The sequence below is a fragment of the Pteropus alecto genome, unplaced genomic scaffold (genome assembly GCF_000325575.1).
Source record: "Pteropus alecto unplaced genomic scaffold, ASM32557v1 scaffold110, whole genome shotgun sequence".
Lineage (NCBI taxonomy): Eukaryota > Metazoa > Chordata > Mammalia > Chiroptera > Pteropodidae > Pteropus > Pteropus alecto.
This window is the reverse complement of record NW_006431920.1, coordinates 13047370-13069250: the sequence shown is the minus strand read 5'-3', so window position 1 is coordinate 13069250 and position 21881 is coordinate 13047370. Positions and strand designations below refer to the sequence as shown.

The 21881-nt window shown below is 35.9% G+C and overlaps 1 pseudogene; it reads left to right on the top strand.

Annotated features, from left to right (window-relative positions):
• Window positions 1–7797: 7797 nt before the first annotated feature.
• LOC112475500 lies at window positions 7798–7916 on the top strand (annotated as a pseudogene).
• The last annotated feature ends 13965 nt before the right edge of the window (window positions 7917–21881 follow it).

Sequence of the window (21881 nt, the reverse complement as noted above, 5' to 3'; positions counted from 1 at the left end):
ATAACATTATTGTTATAAGAGTACTCATTTAGTTCATATTGACCAAGTAAAATTTTACTTTATGATGTGTAAGAAAAATTTACCATAACAGCTATAAAAGTTAATTTTGGGGTCAGGTAGGGAAATTTAAAATCTAGCACTTCATGGGCACATGCAAAAAGATATTCAAGTGGTCTGTAGGTGTATAAAAGGGTACTCAACCACACGAGTCACCAGGATAACTCAAATTAAGACCACAGTGAGATACAACTACTCACCTGCCAGAGGACTATTATTAAACGAACCAACTGGAACTCTCATACATTGCTTAAGAGTATACAGTCACTTTGGTAAACTATTTGGCAGTGCAGTATGTACCAAAACTGAACTTTTGCATGCTCTATGAACTAACTGTTCCATTTCCAATAACAAACCAAACAGAAAGGTATACACATGTGCACCAAAATATATGTACAAAAGTGTTCATTGCCAACACCAGGAACAATCCACATGTCCAATTGCAGTAGAATGGGTAAACTGGGATGTACTCGTACAACTAAATACTATACAGTAATAAGAAATAAACAAATTACAATGTACCCAACAACAAGAATCACATGTATAATATTTGGTGAAAGAAGCCAGTTATTTCAAGCAGAGTGTGGCTATGTAGTTTCATTTACATAAAGTTCAAAAATATGCAAAACTAATATATGGTGATAAAAGTCAAGATAATGGTTATCTTTGGAGAGTATGTAGTGACTGGGAAAAAATAGAGGGTGGGGAGTTTGGGATGCTGATAATGATCTAGTCCCTGGTATGTCTGGTGGTTAAATGGGCGTACCTTCTTAGCGGAATTCATGAAGCTGTATATCTATGATTAGGGCACTTTTTTGTATGTATGCTATTCCTAGATAAAAAGTTTACTAAATAAATATCCAACGTGGTAATGTATCAACACTAATTTTCTACTTCCATGGTTTAATTAAACAGAATATGACATGTGTCTGTCATTCTCAGGTGGCTTAGAGGAAAAAAACAAAACTATATAAATCATATATAGTCTGTGTGTGTGTGTGCGTGCGTGTGTGTGCGTGTGTGTGTGTGTGTGTGCGTGTGTGTGTGTGTGTGAATCAATGTGAGGCAAATACAGTTTTAAAAAGTTAACAGTTGGGGAGTCTGGGTGAAAGGTATGTGAGTGTTATTTGTGTTATTCTTGTAATTTTTTGTGAATTTGGAATTATTTCAAGATAATAAGTTTAAAAATATATTTAAAACTTATCTAACAATTCTAGTTACATGTGTAAATGGTGAATTTCTCTAAGTCTCAGAAGGTTCTATTGTTATGTGAGGATATTAATATCTACTTTTCAAAGCTGTTATAATGATTTGAGAAAATAGTAGAAATAATAGGTAACCGTTATACTTCTTATACTAAGAAACACACCTAGAGTGAGCCAGAATTTTACTCTAGAACTTAGTTTCATCTGGCACACAAATCAATTGAACAAATAACACAGTGACTGTCATATAGCAGATGCCATTAATGGTTCCTATAATGATAATGACAATGATGCTTGTATTGGTTTGCTATAGCTGCCATGACAAAGTACTACACATTGAGAGGCTTTAAACCTCAGAAATGTGTTACCCGATAGTTCTAGAGGCTAGAAGTCCAAAATCAAGGTGTTGGAAAGGCCAGAAGAAGATCCTTCCTTGCTTTTTCTACTTCATAGTAGTCCTAGGCATTCCTTGGCTTGTGATGCCAGCCATACTGGATTAAGGCCTTCCTTGATTCAGTATGACCTCATTTTAACTTGATTACATCTATAAAGATTCTATTTCAAAATGAGTTCACATTCACAGCTACTGAGGGTTAGGACTTCAGCGTGTATTTTGAGGAAACATAATTTAGCCCATAACAATACTTAAGAACTTTCTGCTATGTTCTTGCCAAGCAGTACATTTAACTAGAAGTCCTTTGCTGATTACTGGAAAGAGGAGATGATACCTGTGCATGAGGAAAAGAAACCCTATCATGGCTCTTCTTCTGCTTATAGAAATGTTCCATTTTGCTCTCGGAAATGTGGTAATTTCAAAGGTTACCCAGTTCCTTCTGTATTAAAGGGTACAGAACAAAAGCAGATGGTCAAGAGTACTTGAATGAATAAGGCATAGTTTCAAAGAAACTGTGCTTAAGGATATTGATTATTATTCATGGTAATAAATGTTAAGTTTTTCATGTGTATATTAGCAGGGGCCCTGGCAAATTGTCATATTTAGCTAAAGGTTTCTCTTCTTTTTTAAAAAGTACTTTTCTTTGTCTTTGGGAAATATGTGTATCTGTGTGTATATTAAATTTGATAATTAGAGGCTTACAAGAGAGTATATCTTTATTTAACATTGGAGGAGGGCTGGGAAAGAGGGACTGGAGAAGGAGGTTTGGCTTGGAGAACCATGTCCACCTTAGACTGTCATGCTGAAACTCCCAGGGATGATGTTCTAGCTTGAATAACTCAGATATTCAGAAATGGCGTGGATTATTGATGGCTAGAGATTATGTGGGAGAGGAAGCTCAGATACATTCTTGTGAAGAGAGAAGTGGGTTTCTCAACAGAGAATTAGAGGTTCATATAGTGTAGTTATGAATAAGAAAGCAACCTCTGAGAAATGTGGAATCAAGGGCAGGAGATGGAGTTGTGTCCACAAAGGAAATCCTTTATAAAAGTTCTAGCCTTTGGGAGCTTTTTCTTGGGCAATGGGAATAATGACATGCAGCATACAGTTTAAGATTTTTCTCTATGTCGCTATTCTCTTTACTCCTAAGAAAATAAGTGAGTCAGATGCATCTGTACAGCCTAGTGTGGAAAGGTATAAAATTAAGAGATGAAGTAATAAAGGGAAGTATAGCCAGTTTCTCATCTATCCTTCTGCATCCAATCATGGGAGGCCTATTGTCTAGAATATGTAAGCATTGCTAGTATCAAAATGAATAGTGATCAGTCCCAGAGAAGAACAACATGAGATGAAGGAGGACAGAAAGCCAAGAAAGGCAGCAGTCAAGAGGATTACTCAAGAGATGGCATAAGATAAACAAAATTTCTTAAATATTCTAGAGAAAAGTGATCTTGGCAGACCCATGGATAGGGAAAGGTAATATGATATTACATAATCATTGTGAAAGCATGCCTCCAAGTCCCCACTACTTCATCATTTACTATTTGTATCATATGCTCACATTTTTATAAGTCGTATTAAGAAAAATTACCAGAAATTTGGAGAAAAGATGATTCTGTTATCTTTTAATATCTCTATTCATTATGATCTTAGATCCGTGAGGTTAGATGTTTAACTTATAAAAACTGATCAACTGCAAATGATCTGTCCTAAAAAAAAGCTAACCCTGAATGTTATGGTTTATTGCCATATAGGACATTAGCCAGGTTTACATATTATCTAGTGATCTAAAATCAGAATTTCTTTTTATTTTTTTACTTATTATTTATATTAGTCTCATATTCTTGTTGGCTCTGTTTTTTTAACCTACTGGTTAAATAAAAGTTTGAACCACACTATCTATTTGTGTACAAATTATATTTATATTCTGAAATTATACATTAATACCTGCATATATTTGTAAAAAATTATATCAAAAGACATATGCTTTCAATTTTGAGCCCAGCTGGTTAGAGATAAAATGAGCAGGAGGGGAAGAACAAGAAAAGACATATCAGACATTTTAGGAAGTACGTTTGTAGTTTGTAAAAGCAATAATATTATAATATTTTACATTTGACTACAGTGAATAAAGCTTCATAACTTTATTTTGGCTGGTAAGAAAATGTAGATGATAGCAATGATTTTCAGTCGGAGCATTTTCAATTTCAATTAGAAAATTTTATGTTCATTAAAAAGGGGGTTATGGATTCAAAAAGATTGCAAAACATTCCTTTAGGAAATAGTTCAGTACTGTAAAACGCATGCCTAGAAGTATGGTGCGCTACTGTTTATTATTCCCCTTATTTTTAAATGTTATAAATAAACCAAATGTTGTGCTTGCCGCAAATATACTTTAAGACTTTATCTTTGGTGTATCATAAATAATCATTTTGTAAGTTAATGTAATGTGTGACCAATTAGCTCAGCTTGTTAGTTACTATGCTAATGAGGCCAAGGCTTCAGATCTGATCCCTAAACGATGAAGCTAATCTTACAAACTCAAGCTGTATCATTAGTCACAAGAGAGATCTAATGATTAGTAAAAATCTAAATGGAGCAGTACAAATTCATCAGCCCCAAAATAACTCCAATTATACCCCCCAAATTTCACAGGTTGATAGCATTCTTTATCATTGTGCATGAGCTACAGAAACATGTCAGACCTGGAGCTGACTATAGCCAATGATGTTTTTTTAAAAAATAATGAAAGATAAGAACAACGTTGATCATAAAATGTCACAGAATGCTTTAGTTTTAATCATCCATTCACCAAAATATTAATAACTATGACTTCTCTTGTATAGAAATACTGATTTTGCCCTATTAATTATTATAAATTATAATTTTATCTGATGCTGAGCTACCCATGGCTTATATTTAACTCACTCTGACTTATTTGGCTTGTCCAGGGACTGTCGATTCCCTGTTATCAAAATAGTTTTATGGATGTTAAAACCCCTGCAGTCCTTCTTCCTTTTCCACAGCCTTTTCATGGCTTTAAAAAAACAGACTGCCCTGGCAGTACCTAAGGACTCAGTCTTCCTTTTCCATTTGACAAAAGCTGAGAGAGGGAGAAAGAGAGAGGGAGAGAGAGAGAGAGAGAGAGAGAGAGAGAGAGAGAGAGAGAGAGAGAAATTCTTTCTTGAATATCATAAAATATTCTTATCTCCTTTCAGGTATTTTTATTGATTGATTTCCTATACCAAATCCAACAGGATTCCATATCAAAAGCAGCAGGGTTCCCTAAAGTCTATTTGGTACTTGGTTTTGGCCAAAGTCTAGTCTCTCTTAAAGAGAACTATTTTTTTTCCAAGGACCATTTTACGTTCATTCGAATGAGAAAGGCTTCTCTCAGAGGCATCTCAGAGGTTAATTTTATTCCATTATTTTATTATGGAAGATGAAATAAGTTAATGAAATCATTTTCTCATTTATATATAAATTTTACAGTATAGTAGATGGTATAAAGCTAAATAAAAAGAAAATTGTGCAAGAAAGGGATAGAAAGTATGGGAAGATATGAAGGGGATTTGCAAGATGCTTGACTTAGGCAAGTGGTTGGATATGGATCCCATTGACTGAGATATAAAGACTATGGTGTTCTTGGGAGATGGAAAAAATATGTTGATTCCCATTTGATTGTGATGGTCAAAACAGTTTGAATTTCTTGTCTTTGTTTATTTTCTCAAATCCTCCAGCAGTTTATGCTGCACAATTACCTTGAGGCTTTATGTGTCTCCCATGGCACACTCCCAATATAACCATCTGAGAACCTTTTTAGGATCCAACAGCCTTTCTGGAAACTATACACGTACATTAAAAATAAAGTTTGTTTGTATCATAGAGCTGCATGCATGAGAGCAGACCTTAAATCCTAGAGTGACTTACCCACAGCCTTGATAACCAGAGAAGAAGAGTGAACTCAAAGTGCCCAGCCTGCAACACACCTGTAAGTCTCTTTGTCCTCTTGGCCGATAGCAGTTTCAAATCCCATTCCTTGTCACCCAAAACTGTTAAAAAATGACTTAAAAAGATAATTTAGGTGACACAAAGAAACTTTAACCCTTCATGAAGCAAATGGTCTCCCTTTGAAGAACTGCAAAATGGAGTGGAAGGCAAGGAGATTTTATAGGGTGAAGAATGAAGAACAAGGAAAAGACGAGTGGAAAATATCTTACCAGCTGGGGTTTCAGAGTCAACCCTGCTTGGTGGGGAGAAAGAACAAAGTAGTCCTCAAACATTATCAAAAGGTTCTTGGAAACTGTGACTTTAGACAAAATCTCAGATAATGAAACCAAGTTTACCAGAGGTTAATTGATGTAAATAAAAGTAAAGTTCCTACAGCATATTTCTGGTCCCAAAAACAGCACCAAACTTCTAAATAAAGATCCAAAATACTTCTAATATTCAACACTAAAATAAATGTGAGCCACACATACATTCTTGAAAGATTAATAAAAGCAAGTAAGATAATTTTTTTACAACACTCTTATTCCAGTTCAGGGTTGTGGGTGTCAGGAGCCTCTCCTCGTAGCTCGGGGCGCAGGGTGGGACCACTTTCCCAGCATGCCCGTCCTGGGCCACTCACACCCTCTCAGACTGGGACAATGTAGATGCACTATTCACGTCACAGGCACCTCTTTGGGATGTAAGAGGAAACTGGTGTCCCCGGAGAAAACACTCCTAGACAAAGGGGGAACGTGCAAACTCCACACAGAGAGAGACCCTGCCGGAAATAAATTTTTTTTTCTCATCAACATTATAAATGACTGTGAAAAAAAAACAATGTTATGGGAGGATCCCAGAGTTGGCTTGGCGTTGAAGGAATGGCTGACTGGATAGACTGCGTTTCCAGTCAAGTGGAGCCTTTACGGGGACACGAACATTACTTAAGTTTCGGTTTGCTGATGAGGCAACTCTGGCAGAAGCAGCTCCATTTAGGGCCTAGAAAGTTATTTCAACACAGTGTAACAAATTACTCCCCAAAATAGCAGCTTAACACAACAAACATTTATTACCTCACAGTTTCTGTGGATCCCAAATCCAGCAGTGGCTGACCTGGGTGCTTCTGGCTCAGGGTCTCATGAAGTTGTAGTCAGACTGTCGGCCAAGGCTGCAGCCTCTGAAGGCTGGACTGCTTCCGGAGAAGGAGACGCTCACCGCTTCAGTTCCCTGACACTTGGGCCTTTCCCAACATGGCCACTGACCTCTCTTGAGCTAGTAGTGATCCAAGACGCAGGAAAAGCAAGAGGGGCCAAGATGGAAGCTGTCCTATGACTTCCGCATAATTTATTAGTCACAGAGACGAACCCTGCTAGAGTGTGAAATGGGACCACACAAAGGTGAGAAGACCAAAAGGTGAGCATCATTATTAGGCAGAGTTTCACTATTATTTCCTTAAATAAAGATACCAGGAGAAAGGATTTTCTGCCCAGGTACAAACACCCATTTTGCATTTAATGTTGGCACTATCTTGGTCTTACTATGTGTCATTGGAAAGTTTTTCTTTTTGTCTGAAAACTACTTTCTTATTTTAATGTTCTTAGTGCCAGTCTAGTACAAGATACATAGTAGGTATTCTCTAAATGTTAGTTGAATAAATGAACCTTTCAAATGACCTAATCCAATTCCTTCATTTCAATATTAGCCCGTGGTTTCTCAGCCCTTCAAAAACCCTGGTTCCAAAGCAATCATATTTCCTACACGTGGAAAATTATCTGGTCATCATTGGCAGGAAATACATGTAGGGCAAGAAAGAAGTGGTCCTTCATAAGGATACAGCATAAGGGTGGAGAATGCATCCACCTCCTTAGTGTTATTGAGTAATGTTGCAAAATATTTCCTCTTTTGACACTAGCCACCATTATTACCTGACCTGAAATTGGTCATTGCCTTCTTAAAAAGGAAAAATGCTTTTGAGAAGAGTAGGAGACCATAGGTTCTTCCTTAACCTTGTTAATGAATCAAGAATCTAGTGAACATCACTTTGAGATTTCAAGTAAGAACAGACCCTAAGGCAATGAGGTACAAGATAAATGCACTTTTGTATGAAAGAAGAAGAGGAAGAATTAGGAAGACAAGATCAAGAATAAAAAACATGTCTTCAGCCATGCCACCCTGAACAAGCCCAATCCCATCTGATCTAGGAAGCTAAGCAGAATCAGGCCTGGTTAGTACTTGGATGGGAGACTTTCTAGGAAGACCAGGTGCTGTAGGCATAAAAAATATAAACAAACAAACAAGCAAGCAAATAAATAAATAAATAATAAGTAAGGGATTGTAAGCTGACAAGGTCCTTGCAATCTGTGAGGTCAACCAAAGGTTGTCTCGCCTAAAAATAAATAAATAAAAGTACTGATCACTGTATCATTTTCTTTAAAAGGTTATCAACACTGTGAGGTCAACCAAGGGTTGTCTTGCCTAAAAATAAATAAAGTACTGATCACTGTACCATTTTCTTTAAAAAGTTATCAACACACACACACAAACATGAATATACACAAATGTATAAACTTGAATTATTTATGTATGCTATTTCTTAAGTTTACAGCACACTTCCTTTTTTATATTTTAACTTTCTAAAATTGGAATACAACTTAAAGTTAATGTGGAGTGTTATATCTCTCCTCCTACTCAACAATAAATGACCTGATAGAAAATGAATGGTACACTCTAGAATTGAAACATTTAGTGGTTGCTCCTTTTAGGCTGAAACTCGTACACCCAGGAGAGTGTCTTTGATCATTAGCTCTCTCAATATTTATTAAGCTGAGCACTGACTTTAGAGTGGAAAAACACAATTTCAACTCTACCACTTCCTACCACTGTGATCTTGAGCTTCTACAGGTCTTCACTTCTGCATTTGAAAAATGAGGGTATGAATAGAATATCCCTCATCATGTTATAATGCAAATGAGTGATAAGAGCAATTTATTCACTGGAAAGCATTGTGCAAATGTAGCTGATTGTCTTTGAAATTGATGTTGATGCTGAGTACCCAAGAAATAACCTATGCTGCTCCCTAGTGGTAGTATGTTCTCTTGGGAACACTGTCCAGAAATAAATCATCTTTGCTTTCATTACTCTTTGAGGAGGTGTTTTTCTTTTGGTATATTTAATATTTTGTGCGGAACAACTGCATGAACTCATTGCATGAGGAAGATATAGAGAGAATAATCTAAGTAGAAAATGGTTTAAGTATTAGTCTGTGATTGAACTTCCTTGAACTTCTCTATTTCTCTGCCCTTATTAAACTTAAAAATCTTGAATGCACTCCTTTTATCTATTCCTATGCCCTTGCCCTTAACATCTTAGCAAGCATGAATTTGGGGTGGAAAAAGCAAGCACATAAATGAATTTGTGCCATGAGCACTTTGTTCATTCACATATATGTTCTATTACACATTTGTAATTGCAAATAATTCCTGAAATTCACAATTTATATCTGAATCTTGCTATATAAATAGTATTTGAAAAGTGTCAAATATAAAGCATTTCAAGGAATTCTGTGACTTACCTCAGTTGACAAATGATGTAACGATTCTTGGATTCTCTCTAGATCAATCCTGTCTAGTATAATGAGAACCACATACGTAATTTTAAATTTTCTAGTATTCACATTAAAAACAGTAAAAAAAGTAAGATTAATTTCAATAACATATTTTATTAAATTCTATGTCTTAAATATTGTTATTTCAACATGTAATCTGTTAAAATTATTAGTTGTTTGTTTACTTTTTGGTTTTTTTTGTTGTAAGTCTTCAGAATATGACATTTATTTTACATTTCAAGTGCTCAACAGTCACATGTAGCTAGTAGCTACCATATTGGACATGTGAAAATTAATAATCAGAAACATCATTTAAAATGGAGGCAAGAAGCTAGAAGAGAGAACTCTCATGCATATGTCACTTAGTATTGATTGATTCACACTATTGATTCCAAATGGAAGAGACGAACCTTAAATCTCTGACAGGAAATGATGCTACTTTACCACCTCTTCAGGAGGAAGACAAGATTCTTCCTTATTTTTTTAACAGCTCAGCCAATTGGAAGCTGCCATTACTCAGCCAATGAAAAGTCACTGTACTTCAAACTTTCCGTTTCCTCCAGTGGACTCTTCATTTACAATGGCTCCTCCCAAGTTCATAAAAGAGTGTTCCTCTCCTTTATTTCTCAGGACTCGTGAGTGATTTGACATTTAACCACATGTCCGGAATTTGTTGTTCCCGAATAAACCTATTTTGCTGGAGACATATCTGGCTGTATTTTTGTTTAAAGTCAACAGCACAGGATGAAATAGTTCATTAGTCAATAACACTATATTAAGTGCAGATTAGTCTTGTCCTTTGATAATCAATTTCTGAAACAATTATTTATTTTTATTTTTAAAAATCTGTTAGGATGTTTTAAACTACTTTTATAGAAGACTCAAAGTCAACTGGCTTAAACAAAAAAAAGACATTGATTACTCACATAACAGGAAGTTTGAATGTGTGGTGGCTCAAGATTCGGGTAATTCAGAGTCTTCATGATGGCATCAAAACCCCAAATTCCTCTACTCTTTCTTTAATTTTGAAGTAAATTTTATAGTTATAGAAATAGTTAAAAGATAATTGCCACAGAATCATCTCCAACAGAAAAAAAAAAAAAAGGTGACTTCTTCATTAATTCTCTTTTTAAGAAATAAGAAGTTTCCCAGAAGTCCTCCAATAGACCTTCTGCCATGATTCATTATCCAAAAAGAATGGTCATATGTACATTCATAAGCCTATCACTGCCAAAGGAAATGAGATTATAACAAAATAACAAATCGCTCTTCCCACAACTACATGATCTTTTTAAAGGGGTGAATAGGAATAAAATTGCAGATCTGCCATCAAGAAGTAGGGGGAAAATGAAATTTTAAATAGACAATCAAGTGTCTGCCATACATAATATTTATAAACAAACTTTCTAAATTTTAGCTTTTAGGATTTTTTCCAATATAAAGTATCAAGGTATTTACCAATATCAAGTCAAGTTCATCAACGTATGTATTCTTTTCTAAAGAAAGAATTTATATTTCTCAAAAATGCATCATTTCTGAACATAGAAATTCAGAAAGAAATATGGAAATCTCAATTTATTACATTTTCAGGTGTCATATTGCATTCTGACAAATGTAACCATGCATCCCAGTTTTATCAGGATCATGAGAGGTTATGCATTTGTCTCAAAAAGTAATTATTAAATAACAATGACTTTCAATCTCAAAGTGTCCTAGTTAAAAGGAAGAAAGGAAGACAAGAAAGAAAGAAAGAAAGAAAGGAAGAAAGAAAGAAAGAAAGAAAGAAAGAAAGAAAGAAAGAAAGAAAGAAAGAAAGAAAGAGTAATAGAAATTGCGTTAGAGGGAGCCCAAGTTTTGAATCTTGCAGACAAAACTTCAAAGTAGTTATTGTAAATATGTTCAAAGAACAAAAGTAAATCATGTTTAAAGAACTAAAAGAAAATACAATAATAATAATTCATTAAATTAAGAATACTAATAAAGAGAAATTATAAAAAATAATCAAATAGAAATTCTAGAGTTGAAAAACTAAATAATGAAAATGAAATATTCACTAAATGGGCTCAACAGCAGATTCGAGATGGCAGATAAAAAATCAGTAAACTTGCAGATAGATCCATAAAGACTACACGATCTGAAGAACAGGAAGAAAAGAGAATAAAGAAAAAATGAACAGAACCTCACAAAATATGGGACACCTTTAAGTACACTGAAATATGCAGAATGGGAATACTAGAAAGAGAGGAGTGGCAGGGGACAAAAACAAATATTGGAAGAAATAATGTCTGAAATGTCCCAAATTTAATGAAAAACATTAATTTATACATCTAAGAAGCTCAATAAACTCTAAGTAGGATAAAACCAAAGATATCCACAACTAGGCATATCATAGTTAAAATGTTAAAATCTAAACACAAAGAGAAAATCTTAAAAGCAGCAAAAGAAAATAATTTATCATGTACAAGGGAATTCCAATAAGATTAAAGGCTAACTTCTCATCAAGGACAATGGAGACCAGGGGTGGTGTGATGACATATTCAAAGTGCTTAAAGAAAAAAATAAATAAAAAGCTGTCAAACAAGAATCTTACACATAGCAAAACTACCTTCTGAAAGTAAAGGCAAAAAGAAAAGTATTCCTAGATAAACAAAGACTAAAAAAGTTGTTGCTAGTAGACTTGCTTGCAAGAAACACTAAATGAAATTCTTCAGATAGAAAGGAAGTGACATCAGATTCTAATTTGAATGCACATGAAAAAGACAAAGAGTACCAGTAAAGGCAATTCTGTAGCAACTACATAAGATATGACTATATATGTCTTCTCCTTTCTTCTCAATTAATTTTTTAAAAACAATAGCATAAAATAATACCTATACAGTTTAAATTAGAGGCTTACAGCAAATAGAGATATAATATATTTAACAGCAACAGTGCAAAGAAGTAAGGAAGGAAGAAGCTATAGTGGAGCAGGAAAGTTACTTCAGATAGTGATTCACATCCACAAAAAGAAATGAAAAGTACTGGAAATGGTCAATAAAAATGTTAATATTAGAACTTTATAATTATATTTTTCTTCTATTAATTTCTTTAAAAGACACGAGATTATATAAAGAGAGAATTATAATATTGCATTGTTGAATTTGTAACAAGAGGGAATGAGACTATAGCAAATTCTCTATACCTCATTGGAATTAAGTTAATATCAAATTGAAGTAGATTCTGATAAATTAGGAGTACATTTCAATTCCTAGAGCAACCACTAAGGAAAAAAAAATAACTAAAAAATATAGTTTAAAATCAATAAAGGAGTTAAAGTGCTATATTAAAAATATTCATGTCATCCAAAAGAAGACAGTAAAGAAAAAACAAAACAAGACATGAGATACAGAAAACAAATAGCAAATTGGCAGACATATATTCAAATATATGAATAATAACATTAAATATAAGTGGACTAAACTTGAAAGGCAGAAATTGTCAGGTCTGTTCTGATTTGGACAATAAATTAAGATCCACCAAAATAGAATATGGTTTTACTTGGTTTCAATGTCATTAGTGAGTAAAATTCATACTGAAATGCCAGTTCTAACAATATATTAATAGCAGTTTCTCTAGGACAATTTTAAGGAATTTTGGCCATAAATCTGATATCGATTTATAGTTATTGAGATCTCTATTTTTATATTTGGAGTCAAGGAACTGAAAGACAAGGGTATTGAATGGGTCATTGATGGGGATGTTAATGTCACCAAGATAATTGTAGAAGTTGAGGTAGAAAGACTGTGACCCTGATGCCAAAATATCTGTGAACGAGTGATAGTATCTATGAATTTGAGGTGACAAGACTAGAAATAGAGAACAGTAGAGCCAGTAGATTTTTTTAAACTTCTATGGTTAACATTACTAGTTATTGTATTAGGCATTCAGGTAAAGACAGACAAGTAAAACACAGGCCCTGCCCATAAACTATAATGGGGTAGACAGCTTTATGAACAAGTTATAATACCAATGTTAAAGGTATTATAATTAAAGTAAGCTTCAAGATCGAAGGAGGGGAAAGATCATCTACCTGGGAGATGAAGTGGTCAGGAAAGACTTTAGAAGGAAAGATAACATAAGAACTATATTTGTTCTATCTTGGGGTTAATTCATTATGATATTTTATTTTTAGAAACATAGGATAGCAGGAAGCTAGGTACTAAAAAAGCTGTAAAAGCTAAAAAGAAAAAAAAACAACTGATGGTGATTATTTAATCAAGGGTAAAATATAATGGGGGCTGTGGTTAAGAGGTAATCTCCAGTTCTGACAAATTGGGGACACAAGTGATCTAAAATAAATGGCAGAGGAATTCAACATTTGGGTAGGGATGGTCAGAAAGACCCAGGTATTAGCAGATATTTGAAAATTTAAGCAGTTATGTCTGGGAAGAATAAGGTAGGGAGACCGACAAAGAAAAGGCAGAATCCCAATTCTAGCTGTGGACTGGCCTACTTAGCAGATGATTGGAAAAAGAAATGCAAAACAATTGGCCTTTTTGTAAATCTTGACCTAGAATAGAATGCTCATTATTTAAACTGGCACTGCATAGTACCTTGAGCTCCGTTTCCAAGTTTAACATCCATTGTTGATTCTTGTCTGAATCAATTCTTATTAATATTTTAAAATAGTGATAATTTGACTTGAATTTTAATTTTTTTAAATATTTAGGAGAGCAAAAGTGACTGCTCAAGTGAAAAAGATACCTGAAAATGTTAAATGTGACAGGCATTTGTGAACCTAATCCATTATAATCACTTTTCAAAAACGTCTAACTAATATATTATTGGAATTGGTATATCATGCTAAGTGGCATATTATTTAGTTATTATCAAGTTGATAAAAACTTCATTTGGACCATATAATGTATTGTTTTCTAAAGTAAATTTGGTGGTATTAACAAGTACCCCAGAGACATACGCTGGCAGAATCCTGGGCACCACAGTGAGCTTCCCCACACTCCACCTTAACTTCCCACTCCCATGATTACATCTTGAATATTGTCAACATCCAAAACTGTTCCACACCTGAAAACCCACTCTCTAAAACAGTGCTCCCACCCTTCCAGCTCGCCATGACTCATAACTATTCTTCATCCTCACAGCTGACCTGCTGTAGCCTCCCTCTTCCAGCTTGGATTTCATGGCTTAGCACGTCAATCATGCTTGCCAAAATACCACAGTCCCTTGCCTCTTGTTCTTTCCTCATCCTCCTAGCAAAATCTCAATCCTGGATGAACTGAATCACCTGCCTTCTTTGTGTCTGTATGAGGACTTCCAAGCTGCTGGAGGAAAATCACCAACTTTAGCAGTCTCTGTACATCCACGATCATCAACGTCAGATGGGTTTTAGCACTGCCTGGCTGTCTTCCACCAGCCTGGCTTCTAACACCACCACTGTGCCAAAGCTGATCTTACTGGACTTCAATGGTATGACAACATCACTATCATAATGGTCACTTTTAGTCTTCTTATAGCCTTTCAACAATATTTAAAATAGTTAACAGATTTTTTCACTCTTTGCCCTTGGCTTTCATGGTATCTTAAGCTACTTCTTCCTTAAGACTTTATCCAAAGCCTTCTTTACACTCTGCAACCCCTTTCCCCAACTCATCTCATTCAAAAAGATGCTATTACCATTGAAGATGCTATTACCATTGATATGAGGGTACAGATTTAAGTCCTCGCCCCCCCACCTTCCCCCACACACCCAGACTTCTCTCTGTCTCATTTCCATTAACAAAATTCTAGGAAAGCTTCAGTGTAGCATCCCCCAATCAGAGCTCCCTATCTTCCTATAATCCACTGATCCTATTGATTCTATTTCCTAACATTATTTGAGTCCATTCACTTTTCTCCACCACTATGTAACCACTCTAATCTAAACTACTGTGAATTTCTCTTTTAATCATTTCCTACATCCTTTCCAGCTTCCTTTCAAACTATTCTCCACACAGCAAACAGAAAGTTGCTTTAACGCAAATCTGATAAGTTAATCACTTATATTACTGTGGACTCAAAAGGGTCCGCTTGCCTGCGCACACTCAAGCCAAAATAAGATATGAGCAAGTGCATTTTCAGCAAAGAAAATAGAGGATTATTTAAGGAATTGGTTCTAAATCCGAGGCACAGTATTCTCAAAAACCTGGCTCCCCAGTGGCCTCTAGTGGCTGGGTTATACAAGGGAAAAGTCATTAATTGTGGTTACTATGGAGTTGGAGGGGCGAGGACTCTACTGTTGGTCAAGGCTAGGGCAGGAAGGAATCGAACATGGCTTCAGGTCCTGATGTCAGTCACGGCATTGTTCTCGCTGGATCCCAGAGAATGAGGTCCGCTTTCAGGAGTCTGAAGTTGAAACATAACTGTGGCCAAGGGGTTATCTTTGTTTTATTAAAGCCTTATTTTAGTTACTGGTTTAGTTACTATATTCTGGTCATGGTTGATAAACCTGAAGCTTTATTCTTAGATATATTTGATGCTGACCTAATGTCCTAAGGGCTTAATGATTAAAAGGAGTGGACATACAGTATATGTACGAGTAGGAGGATCTGAGGAAAAGTATGAGAGGAAGCCATAGTCCTAACAGGCTAACCAAAGCTAGCTTGAATTACAGCAAAACTCATATTAAAGAAATGAAGGTCATGGGCGGTTACACTTACAACTCTTCTATTGCTTATTATTGCCCTTAGAAATAAGACTAAAATCCAGAGGACCATGTTTGAATAGACTCATTTCAATACCCCAGCTATACTCCTGCCCACACTTTCTACACTGAGATATTCGAGGCTTCTAGTTCTTCCACAGACTCTTCCTCTTGGCCTTTGCACATCCTGGTTTCTCTTTCTAAACCAGTCTCTGCTCCTATCTCTTCCTCTAGAAAATACTTAAACATTTTTTTATTTTGTTATTAGATTCAAATATACAGTACATTGGTTAGACATTTATATAGTTTATAAAATGATCCCTCTGATTACTCTTTCTCTCCTCTAGCTCTACATCTAGCCATTACATTAATGCTAACTGCATTCCCTATGCCATGCTCCCTATTCCCATGACCATCTATCAACTACCAATTTGTACTTCTTTAACCCTTCACCACATTCTTTCCATCCCCAAAACTCCCTCCCCTCTGGCCATCACCAGATTGTCCTCTGAGTCTGTTTTTGATTAGTTTGGTCTTTTTGTTCCTCAGATTCTGTATAGAAGTGAAATCATACAGTATTTACTTTTCTCTGTCTGACTTAAAATAATACTTTTTAAAAAATGTATCTGTTATTTTCATCAAGAATCCATCCCCACCCTACCCACACACCCCAGGTAGATTCCTCTTTCATAAGATTTTATTCTCTGTTGCATTGCCAGGTCCTCCCTTCCTTTCTATACTGTATCAATTTCATGACATACAAATGTGGTAATTTCTCCTAATTCATTATTAAAAAAAAAACACATTAATAATGTCTCTGGGCCCACTTCTACTACCAGCTACCATTCAAATTCTCTACTCCCTTTTTAGAGCAGTGGTTCTCAGCTGTGGGTGCATGTCCCTTCCCGCTTCCTAGTAGACAGTTGGCAATGTCTATAGACACTTCTGGCTGTCAAAACTAGGGGATAGAGGTATCACTGGTGTCTAGCAGGTAGAAGCCAAGAATGCTGTAAACACCCTCCAATGCATAGGACGAGCAGCCACAAAGGAGAATTATCTGGTCCAAAATGTCGGTAGTGCTGAGGTTGAGAAACCCTGTTTTAGAGTAAAACTCTTCCAAAGAATGAGCTTTATTCCACATGTTCAATTTCTTCCCTCATTCTCTCTTGAACCTACTCTCACCAGACCTTTGTTCTCACTCCGCCACCAAATCTGTCCTTGTAAAGGTTATCTAAGATCTGATGGTCAACTCTTAGTCCTCATCATATTTGACTTATCAGTGGTATTGGCCACAGAGTTAACCGTTCCCTCTTCTTGAAATACTCCCTCCACTTAACTTCCAGCACATCCCAGTCTCCTCATCACTCCATTTTCCTCCAAAATTACAGATTGTTCCTTTTCATCACATTGACTTCAATATTGGAATGTCCTGGGACTCTTTTCTTCTCCAATTATTCTGCTTCCTTTTTGGTGTCTTCTATTGTCATGCCTTGAATATAATCTACGCATTAATGACTCCCGAATTTATATCTCCAGCCTGCAGCTCCCTGCTGTGCTCCTCCAACGACCCATTAGACATCTCCATTCAAATGTCTCAAATAGGCATTTCATGTCCTAATTTAACTTCTGTTCTTCCTCCCAGGGCTACTCTACTTGCAGCTTTCCCAATGTTGGCTGATATCAACTTCAGTTTTCCAGTCGTACAGGCCAATTAATTTCTTAGTCATCCTTGCTTCCTTTCTTCCTCTCATATCTTGCAATAAACTATCAGCAAATCTTGTTGCTGTCCCTTCAGAAAATATCTGGAATTGGATTCATTCTCACAATACCCACTGATGTCGCCCTGGATCATGCCACTATAGGGAAGGAAGAAACTTTCTCCTACTAGGTTCTTCTGGTTGGTCTAACAATCAAATAGATATGAGATGGACTAATAAGATAAAAATGACTGTATTTAATTACATATATATGTATGGGAACCCCATATACATGAGAGAGTCAGAAATCCCACATACATGAGATGTTTAGAGACGGAAAGTTAAAATGAAATATGTGTGTCATTCTGAGCTAAGGATTAGGTAAGACACATTGGGGCTTCAGAGAGAAAGAAGGTCATTTGCAGGAAGATAAGAAAAGCAAAGTTTCAATAATTAGATGTTTGCCCTGCTCTACAGGTAGGTCATAAAATGTTATCTCTGGCAATAACTCTTATTTTGCACAAGGCCCCAAATTTAAATTCTTTCAGGGAGAGATAAATTTCTCATGAGCCTGTAAAGTCCTGATCACATCATCTTCAAATAATCCTTATGCCGAGGAGGCCTGTTCTGAACTCCTTTGCCATTTTCATCTTTCACTCAATATCTAGGTCCTTGATTCCCATACAACCAGAATGAGCATGTTAAAACATAAGCTAGATGCCACTCCTGCTCAAAACTCTCCAAGGACTTCCTTTCCCACTCAGCGTAAAAGCTAAAGTCTTTACAATGGTCCCGAAAGCCCTGTGCAACCTGACTGCTGATCTCCCTTTCTCTTTCTCTGAGTCTTGCTCCCTTTATTGCAGCCGTATCCCCCTCCATGCTGTTCTTTAAACAGGACGGGTGTACTCCCTGTGCAGGGCCTTTGCACTGACTAGTCTCTCAGCCAGAAATATTCTCCTCCAAACACCCTCCAAAATTGGGAAAGGCTTTCTACCCTTTCCCAATTTTGGTCCTTTACTCAAATGCGCCTTCTCAGTATGAAGTTCTCTGACAAACCTACTTAAAATTGTAGCTCCCTTCTGCCCTGCCCTCTTCCCTGTTTTATTTTTCCCATAAGGATAAAGTATCGACTTATCTAGCACACCATAAATTTTATTCATTTCTTGTGTATATTGACTGTCTCGTCCTCTGAGAATGAAAACTCCATGAGGCCAGAGATTTTTTTTTTGTCTTTTTGATCCACCTTTGTATGCCCATTGATTTCAGGCCTGCTGCATAGCGGCTCTTCAGTAAATATTTTTTTGAATGAATCTATGAATCCATAAATATCCACAAGATGACACTTGACATAATATCATTTTTTATTTTTATTTTTTACTATTCTATTAATTATACGAAGGCTAAATGGTTAAAATCCACATGCACTGTTAGGGCATTAAATGTTTGCATGAATAAATTTCCCTTTTTTGGCCTTTTGATTTAGGCTACTTGCTGAACCAAATTAAGCAAGCTTATCTTCTTTCAGGCTTCAACTACCACCTCAGTGTCATAACTTTCCAAATTTATTTACTTTTAGCCTCCCATCCATTCCTGATTCATATTTGCATTTCCAAAAACTTACCGTATATTTTCATTCAGTTATTTATACTTTGAAATTAACATTAATTTACTCAAAAGTCTCATTTTGACCTCAAAAATAGACACATATCAAAACTGTTCTTTCTCATACTTTTTTTTTTTATGTTGGTTATTTGCTTTACCAGCTATTCAGATGATCAAGCTAGAAATGATGGAATCATTTCATATTTTCCTTATGTAATTGATTTGTGTGCTATCGGTTTTGCCCCTGATTCTGTCTTACATAAATCTCTCCTCTTCCATGCTTTCGTGTATCTGGTTAGGTGTTTGTGTGGGTTAATGCAAAATCCTCATAACTGGTTTCCCTCCTCCAGTTATTCTAATTCATTCTTTGTATTATTGCCAACTTTAAATTTCCAAACAGCCCCAAACCTTTGAGAAAAGCATTCAAATATCTTAATGCGTTATAAGATAGTTTAACTACTCTAGGTTAGAGTAGAGAGGGATTTTGTAGATAATACTTAATATATCCATCCAATTATCCAAGCTCCTAGGAGTCACTTCATGTAGCAGACTTCATCCACATGAGTTGGAACAAGTTGGAACAAGCTTTTGGAACAAGTTGGCCCCAAATGGAGCAGTGTTACTAATCTTTGGAGTCCAGTAGAAGATCCCAGATTTGGGTATGAGGTGGAGGCTTTTTGGAGAAAGTGAAAAGTTTACACAAGGAGCAAACATAGAGGGAAAGCAGATTATAGCACACTTGAGGAACTAAAATCACTTATAAATATCTTGAATAGTTTTAGATCTATAAAGATGATTTCAAGGTCTTCAAATTTCTTTTGCGAAAGGGTATGAAGTAAGAGAAGAAATGAAAATGTAATCAGTATAGTGCATGCAGGTCCTTTGGAATGCTATCATATGTACTAAAAAAGGAAACAGTAATGTTAGTGATAGACCCTTGGAAGATGAGCTCATGTCTTCGTGGGGACGTCTTCCATTTAAAATACTCTAGCTTGCTTGCTACTAGCATCTTTAAAAAGATCATACTGTAAAACCAGAGAGGTACACACTTAGCAACTACATCAAGGGAATAACCAAGAAGAAAATTATGCTTCTTTATTACTCTTATTAGTCACTTTGCAGTTTATACTTTCCATGGATTAATTTGTTTTTTATAATCTGATGAAGCCTACAGAACAAATGTTATCTCCACACTATAGACAAGGCACTTAAGATTCCCAAAGATGAAACGATGCGGCCAGGATCACAAAGCTAGCAAAAAAATTTATTTACTCTTCTTGCCATTAACATATCAAGTCTGAAATTTAGAGCTATAAAGAGATTAGTTAGAATTAATCTTAGTCAACATTTTTAAGTGAATAAAGTTGTGTCTTGGTCTGGAACCTACAGTTCATTCTATTTTAGTATGTATGGCAGGATTCCAAAGGGCTTCTATAAAAATCAATTTAATCTCATGTTTTCTCTATTAAAATTTTCTAGTTATACCTAATTATGTTTCTGTACTTTTATTCATCATGAGCTCCTTAAGGACAGTGATTAGATGACATTTGTCTCTGCCTTTCCATCACTGTGTTTCTGCTATTTAGGCAGAAAGTGCTCAATAAATATTAAACTGACTGTTTGAAATTCACATGAAGGTAAAATGCTGAATGCCTAAGTACTGTTTATTTTCCTCTTATCACTAATTCTCAGCATTATTTTCTCCTTTTTCTGCTTCCTATTTCCTCTAAAAACCTTGTTGCCATAAGAAATGTACAAACCTGTAGGGAATTTTTATGAGAGTTTATTTGAGCCACAATGACAACATGTGCTAGATAGCAAGATCTCAAATGCTTCTGAGAATAACAGTTTTGTAGCTTCTTTTATGCATTTGAAATTAAGGAGGGAATGTAAGGAAAATTGGAGAAAGCAAGACACAGATTGGATTGCAGGATAGTTAACAATATTATGTGCTCTCTTGAGAGTTAACACCCCCTTCCAGGGCTACTACTTCTGTTATTTCAAGGGTGTGTTAACCTAGATGCACAAGAACAATGGGCTGGGCTGGCTTAAAACTTTTCACCAGTTACAGGTCTTAGGCATGACTACCCGCCATGACCTGCCCAGTTAGAAATTTATGATCAAATCACTCTGTGAGCTTACTTTCCATAGAATCCCCTTTTCCATCTACATGTGGAATCAAAAATTTCAAGCGAATATCAACTTCACTTTGTTTTACCTTTACTATGTGATCTGCAGAGTCAATCACTTAATCTTTAGGTCTGCATTTGATTTTTTTAAAATCTGCTAAATCAAGAGGTGATGAGTGATTGCCAAGATGCTGTCAACCTGTGAACTTTTGTTTCTCTGCTTTTCTGTAATGCTTTTAACACTTTCAGTTACATTCCAGTCTCTGGGGACAGGCTGCATTGGACAACAAACATTTGCTCCTGAGGCCCAGGGGCGGCCACATTTTGAGAAACAGGGACAAATCAGGCCTGCAGTGTGAGATTCCAGGCGGTGTTCCTTCAAATTTAAGTTTCAGGTCTAGAAAAGGCCCCATCCCACCCTCCCTTTCAGCTTCAAGGCTCCAATTTCAGGCTTAAAATTAAGAAGGGCGGAGCGCCGCGTGGGCCAGGGCGGAGCGCGGGTGGGGCGGGGCAGGCCGGGTCATGTG